Consider the following 8159-nt stretch of genomic DNA (forward strand, 5'->3'; position numbering starts at 1 on the left):
TATACTACAGTAGCCTACTGATACAAGGTTATCCTGGTTTTCCACCTGAGAAATTAAGACAAGACTTACAGTTTCAGAGCAGTCCTTGGTCAATTGTGATTGTTCTTAACACATACTTGTCTTGCTTTGGCTCATTAGCAGCAGTACAAAGAACTGCCTGCTCACACCCTTGTTCTCCCTCCCTTCCCTGTTTATTACCTTAAGACAATCCCAGAGTTAATAAATATTACCTGTGGCAGGCACCATTTGTAAAACTACAATCCACTCTGCTACAGGCCCCATGAAGGCTCAGTGTCTCTCCAGTAAGTGTTTTACAACTGTAAATGCCTATTTATGTTGAATTGTATTAGACACTTTACAACTGTATATGTTTATGTTGAATTTCAAGCCTGTACTCCAATCTGCTTACTTACACTATCAGACTATTTACCCCACTCATAGGACCAAACACTGGGACTGGGTTAGCCCCGCTACGCTCTGGCTCGCTTCGCTCCCCTCCCTGCCCCCTTATCCCACCCACCCCCACTGTGTCTACATTTATAGCCACTAGGCCACACCCCTACTTCCTCTCCAACCTACACAACTTCCTCTCCAATTTCCCCCCCGCCACTTTACTGTTTAACCACTACTATTCCTCTGAAGCACATTGACCCCACCCATTGATGACATATAACATGTCTATAAATAATTATAAACTCCTTCCTCTTATCTTACCACTCTTAATTCTGCCATACTTTCTTACTAGCTATAAAAATCTCACATTCGTAGGTTTCTCTTATCAAAAATGCCAAACCAAGACCCCGCTAGCTCCACTGACTGGAACTTGCCCACTACTACACTACCCCAAAATTATAAATTCCAACCACTTGCTTCTAAAAACACTCCAATCAACACCAAAATCCAAATATGAACTAAAACTACTATTCAAAGTTATTAGACTACTAGCGTATCTAAGAAAAACATAACCAAAGATGGGGACATCCATCCTAATCCAGGCCCAACCTTAACTCAAAATCCTACCAGCCCACCACTCTCCCACCGACTGGTCAACTCCCTCCTAATATGCCACTTAAACATTAGAAGCCTAAACAATAAGATACATAGCCTGCATGCTGTACTAGCCACATACCTCCCCAACATAATGTGTCTATCTGAAACATGGCTCCGCCCATCAACCAAAGACAATGAGATCCTGCCTCCTGGTTACAATATACTTAGGGCAGATAGAGTAAAGAAAAGAGGAGGTGGAATAGCTGTCTTATATAATAGCACACTTAACATCATAACTAACCCTATACAACCACCCCAGGTCTCTAACGCTGAAATACTAGCTCTAAAAATTCTACTAAATAATCATAAGGGCATTAACCTAATTGTCACCTATATTCCCCCTGGGAACAATGTAGAAACACTAGAGCTCATTCTACATTGGATAGCCAACAACTACCCTCAAGAAACCATTGTCCTGGGCGATGTTAATATTGACTGGAACCAATGCACAGTACAGTCCAACCCCATCCCTGTTAACCTACATGGATTCTCTCAGATAATATCATCTACCACACGTACAGGTAACAATAACCAAAAAGAGAGTATACTAGACTGGATACTCACCAACAGTCATCCCCAGAACTACATGTCTGGAACTCTCCCTAATGATCTTAGTGATCACCTGCTCACATACATCATGACTGCTCACATACATCATGAAAGACAAAATTAATTGTACAAGCTTACCTATTTATAGGTCTATCAGATCCAAGAAAAACTTTGACCCAACTAAATTTCAACTTGAACTCAAATCATTTAACTGGACAAAACTAAAGTTCCTTCCCCTTGATGAGGCAGTGTCATCATTTAACAATTCATTCCTTACTATACTTGACTCGCATGCCCCTAAACGCTCAATAAGAATTAAAACTCAACTAGCACCCTGGCTAACAGACAACAAAACCAAAATAACAACTAGAGACAAAGCGTGGGACAAAAGGCGCACTACCAAACTACCCCTAGATCGTATCAAATTCCAACAACTTAGAAATGAGACTAAAAAAGCCATCATACTAGATAAGAAAAATTACTTCTACAATCTGCAACATAAACATCAGAATAACCCTCAAAAGTACTGGGCAGGCATAAATAAACTTCTCCAACCAGGCAAATCCACTACTCCGACCCCAGGAACATTATCTGACAAGAGCCAAGAAGATATAGCCAATTCATTCAATACTTTCTTCACAGAAACCATCCAGTCATTAACTAACCAACTTTCTCCTCCCCACACTTCTATAAACACTATACCCGACTCACCACTCTCTTTTAACTTCCAGCCAGTGTCCACATCCTTTATCAGATCCCTTTTGAAAAAACTGACGCCAACCACCCTTTCAGCCGATCTTCTGCCGGCTGAATACCTGCAAATTGCTGCAGATGTCATAGCCTACCCTATCTCAATCCTAATTAACAGAACCATAACAGAGGCCTCAATCCCCTCAATTTGGAAAATATCCTATGTTATTCCACTCCACAAAGGAGGTTCATCCACAGAACTATCCAACTATAGACCTATAGCCATACTATCACCACTTGCCAAAATTATGGAAAAGTGCATGCACAACCAACTAATGCTCTATCTAACCCAAAATAAACTACTCACAGACTCTCAACATGGATTCAGACCCCATCATAGTACAACCACTGCCCTCCTCTCTTACTGAAAACATTAATCTTAACCGGAATAATAAAAAAATATCCTCCGCTCTCTTCCTGGACCTATCGAAAGCCTTGATATGGTAAACCATCAGTTACTTCTATATACTTTAAAACCCTGTATCTAGATACTCCAGCCCTTGACTGGTTTCAAGCTTACCTCACTGGGAGACAACAAGCAGTAATGTGGCAAAACAAGCTCTCCTGCCTACTACCAAATACCATAGGAGTTCCTCAAAGTTCCATATTAGGACCTCTCCTCTTTTCAGTCTTCATAAACGACATCCAAACAGTCATCCCTGAAGCCACCTACATTCAATATGCAGATGACTCTACTATAATATGTTCCAATGCCTCTCTTGCAAATCTACTAACTACCACCCAACATAGCTTCACCAAAGTCGAAAACTGGCTTGCCAACCATCTCCTGATCTTAAATCCAAACAAAACCAAGTTACTTCTCTTCTACCCAACCAATAGATCTCCGACTGAAAACTTCACTATAAAATCCAATAATGGGACCATCATCTCCCCAGACACCTATACAAAGCTATTAGGAGTAAACATTGACAATAAACTCAGATTTGATATACATATCAACCAAGCCATTAAGTCAGTCAACAAGAAACTTGGGACCCTATATAGAATTAAAGCCTTCCTTACCCCGAATGCCAGGGCAGCCACAGCCCGTTCACACCTTCTCTCTACCCTACTATAGGCCTCTCCTGTCCTCACTCACCTTAACAAATCTGATCTGGCCAAGCTCTCATCCTGCTATAATCACATTGCCAGGTTCGTTACAGGCCTACCCTACAGAACACACCACTGTACTAACCTGAAAAAGCTTGGATGGATAGAATTCCCACACCTTCTTCACCAGTCCCAACTCATAGAGGCCTTCAAAATCCTTAAACAACCTGAGAATACCCCAGCACTAAAAAACTTAATGACTCCCTACTCCAATCTAAGCTGCCTTCGCTCAGCAAACAGACTCCTTGTCCAAACAACTAAATCTCTCAACCTAGGTGGTGACGCGCTATTTGCCAACACCACTGGTAAAATATGGAACTCTCTCCCAAATAACATCAAGCTTGCAACTTCTCCAAGTCAATTCAAAAATAGTCTAAAACTCCACTTCAAGTCACACTGGCTATGTCCTTGCTCAAACCCAGACTAGCTCTGTGCCATTAACTAAAACATAAACAACTAGCTAAGATGAGAAGTACTTTGTATACTGTGATAAAGAAATATGTATCCTGTCTAACTCTATGTCATTATACTGCCTACCGTCCTTGCTAATATGTTATAATGTTACATTTGTAATAATCTCAGAAATAGTAATGGCAGTCTTGTACTTGTATGTAAATAGCCTATGTTTTTGTTAAGTTCTTTCAGCTCATTTACTGTACCTAATTATCAATGTAACTCTGTTGGAGCTTTTCTCCCCAGGCCTCCGCAGTCGGACCATCCCGGTTAACAAATGTAAAGTAAATAATAAATAAATAATTAAATTTACCCATTACTGCAGTCAAATTTCCATTTCTTACAGCTACAGGAATTAGTTTCAAAGCCCCTAAAAGTTTAAGACCACATCTGATTCTGTATACCACCTCAAAAAGGGGTGCCTAGGAATTAGTCTTTCCCAAATCCTCTTCTCACTCTACCTTAAAACTTCCAAACGATACTTAAATCTCCCCTAAATACTGTGTGCCAATAATATGGTTGACTACATGATCGCAAAATAAGCAGAAACGTTCCAACTAGAAAATGATATTGCATCTGCTGCAAATTGGCTTGTTTGAGGGAAACTCATTCTTGACTCCAAAAAAGGTGGTATCCTTCACTCTACAAAAAACAAATTTGTGATCTTTGGGTACTGTTCAAAAGCTATTACAGACTCCCAGCTAGATCATCCTTGTTCATAACTCCGCAAGTACCCAGGGTTGTGGCTACTAAAAGCGAACATTCTTCTGATATCACATCCAAGAAACCAAGTTTAAGATCTAATTACTGTACTAGTCCTGAGAATCCTCCTCCTACCTTCTTTCCTCAGCTGCTAGAACAGCAAAAGAGTCTGCAACTACTGTTAGAATACTGATTACCCACCACTGCTACGGGAATGTGTCAATGTCAATTAACACGGACATGTTTTGCCAAAAGCTGAAAGTGAAATTTGTCAAAACATCATCCTTTCACTATTGTGCAACCCTGAAGACTGTCTACACGTTTTTTTTTTTTTTTTGGGGGGGCTGTTGGGGACTTGCTTCCCTCACTCCCACACTTTTACAAGAACATAGGGAGACTTGCTCTCCTGAAAAAAATACTTCCTTTAATGTTCATTTGCTTTGTTTCAGGCAGATTTCTTTGCTGACTGCAGTTGCATGTAATGCTGTCAATCAACATGAATCCACTGCCTCCACCTCTTAAAAAAAGTCTTAAAATCATTACAAAACTACCTCAAACAGAATATGCGAGTCCACAAACACTATTATTTCATTCTCAAAAAAAGCCAAATGGTTTGTCAAGCCAGCAAAGGCCCGACTTACTTTTAGACTCTCTACTTTTCAAACGTCTGAATTCAAGTTCATTCTAACATCTAGATGAATGGTTTCCTGTTAGTGCTTATTCCCTAAATGTCCAACCACAAAGTGCTCCCATTTTAATAAACCCTTAATTCGACAAAAACCTATGTATGGGAATCTGTCCCCAACAGCCATAAGAGATAAAATCTTCTTACACAAAACTTAGATGCAACTTTAAAACCCACTTATAAAATATGGCCACTTACAATTGCTTGCAACATCGGAGAACAACACAGACACACCCCTCATTTCATTACTTTAACTCTGAACTCCTGCTAAGCAACTAAAACCCAGGCAGGACTTCTATCTTCAACAAAATAATTCCTCCCCACTTAATATTCACACACTGCCTTAAAAAAAACTTTTCTCCCCTCTACAACCTGCAAGGCTAAGTTCTCTTCACTTACCCTGTTAATCTGTTTTAGGGGCCAGTGAATCCTACAGTCCCTGGGTGCCCCAACAACCACAACAAATTGCCTTATTTTTGTTATGTTTGGCAAACCAACAAAAGCTAATACAGCAACCTTGAATACCTAATAAATAAGATGGGCAATTTTTCTAATCTACCTCTACAGTAAAGCTATAACTGAACAAAAATTGAGATCTTGAGGTGGTGACTTCAGAACCTCCGTTATTCAAGTTATTTATTTTTACAAACTATTCTTAATTTGTACATGAATGACTCCATGAATGGCTGTTGGTCAGTCGAAAGGAAATCCTCAGGTAACAGGCAACGGCACGATTAATACTGTAGGACTACCATGGTGCTTATCAAATGGACCTCATTAACAGACATGGGTATGAATGATGACAAGAGTGGCTGCTTTCTGTGTAGCTGGCTACCCTAGTATGGACTACGTTCACAAGTTTGCCAGCATATCTGTGTTACTCGAGAATGAACTGTACCTGTACAAAAATTACCTAAAGCAAAGAAACTTGCATGTACCAAAAAGTGGAAGAACTAGATCAAATGACGTAGGAGAGAATAGGAAGCTACGGACTGAGAAGTTAGTGGTGACGAGTGGCTAGATAACGAAGTGGAGAGCTGGAGCTCCCAGGATCCAAACTCGAAACATGTTAGGGGCCCCCATAATGTCAACAGTGAACCAGACTAACTGCCCTTTTACTGATTCTTTTCTCCTTCGCCAAGTCATTACGACTTATATTTTTCAATCCTTTACCTTCGACTGCCATACCCCAGCTTAGCAAGCACGTTTGAAACATTGCTTGCCAACAGTCTGTGTGTTTTCTTAAGGACATTATAAACGTCCATTCTCAATAACTATACTGCAAAGACTCGTCTACTTTGCTTGTACATTAGATTTATTTTGTGTGATTTCACCCTATTAGGCTATTCTTAATATCCCTGGGCTGAGCCTGAAAAACGCAGGTTCCCATCGGTCAGTGTTCCAATCCTTTTAAATTAAAATCAACACTAAAAATGCAAGTAGGGTTTTTAAATAAACAGCGACCGAATTAGGAGATCGTCCTGATCCAAAGAAAATTAAACCTGAATAAAGAAGCAGTGTACACTCCTACAACATTACTGAATAAGTAAGTTATCCTTTTTCATTCAGTATACATCCGCAAACTCAATGTCAATCCTCCTGACCTTCTGAAACACTTGCTTTCTCAAACACGAACCACCCACAAAATAATAATATACCACAGCTAACATAACTTATAGCAATACTATTCACAAGTTTCACCATAAAATAAATGAACATTCCAAAAAAACTTACTTTAATGAGAGGGGAAACCTGCACAGGAGGAACCATTTTGCTTTCTACCCACGACAGTAGACTATGGGACCGAAGAGAATGCTGGGAAAAGCTCTGTTTTAGAAAAGCAGGTTAGATGTGAAAGAATTTCCGCAGCTTTTGCCATCCAAAACATGGTGCACGTGACGATGAAAATAATACTGGGAATGGGAAAACACGCTTTACTCACGTGAAGGAAGTTGTGAGGGAGAAGTTTTGCAAAGTTTGTGGCGTCCAATACAAAATAGAGTGTAAGGGTACTAGTATGGTATTCCTTTGAGTTAATCGGGAAGTTATTTTTTAAAATAATTATGTCACGAAGTAAAATGAAAATACATACCTATGGCAAACCTTACTTAACTGCAGCCGTGTAAGTTCACCGTAGTCAGCACTTTGATTTTCCCCAGTCGCTCCTAGCTCCATTACACTTGTTAAGGACCAACGTAAACAACCCTTAAATGATGTGTAATAGACATATGTCTCAAGCTTTCGTCTTCTATATGGTGAGGAGTGTTACTTATGATGTGGGATAAATGGGCAACATGTGGAACGCTAGCAACCTCCGCAGCTGGAAGTGCGTATCTCTCAACTGTACAGATTTTCGCAAACTGTCCTGGTTTTGGCCTCATGTTTGTGGTCCATTTTTCATAAACTTGTGGTTTTCTGGCCAAATAGTGGTAAATCATTGCAAATTGCAGTTAGAAAATAATGACAGGCATTTGAGTTTCAGACTTCAAGTTCATAGCCTTCAGAAAATTCATGCTAATGCAAAAGTTATCACGGCAACTTTCTAAGTTTGTAAGAGCAGTATTTAAAAATGTTCCCTATTTTTGTGCCTTTGTCCCACTATTTACTATGGCTTTGTCAGATTTCTTGATGTAAGAGGTTGAGAGTTATGGTTTGCAGCATAGGTGTTAACTGGATCTTTTTATTTACAAAAAGTTCTTTCGGTGACCTGACAAGATTTTATATAATATGTCATGGTTATTTGTAACACAAAAAGTCTTCATAATGGACGTGTGACAGACCCATTCACTATGGAGCATTGCCAAATTAGTCTAATGCACAAATTTAGGTATGTTCTTGGTAATGAGGTACAGTTGAGAGG

At 39.7% G+C, this 8159-nt stretch overlaps 1 long non-coding RNA gene across 1 annotated transcript in view; it reads right to left on the reverse strand.

The window, feature by feature from the left end:
• Positions 1-7177, reverse strand: part of LOC122793315 — a 116284-nt gene extending 109107 nt beyond the window's left edge. Inside the window, exon 1 of the long non-coding RNA XR_006363466.1 lies at positions 7034-7177. This is a non-coding gene — a long non-coding RNA (uncharacterized LOC122793315). The remainder of the gene's footprint in view (positions 1-7033) is intronic.
• Positions 7178-8159: the final 982 nt, after the last annotated feature.

This window comes from Protopterus annectens, chromosome 2.part0, assembly GCF_019279795.1.
Source record: "Protopterus annectens isolate FY-2018-M chromosome 2.part0, PAN1.0, whole genome shotgun sequence".
Lineage (NCBI taxonomy): Eukaryota > Metazoa > Chordata > Ceratodontiformes > Protopteridae > Protopterus > Protopterus annectens.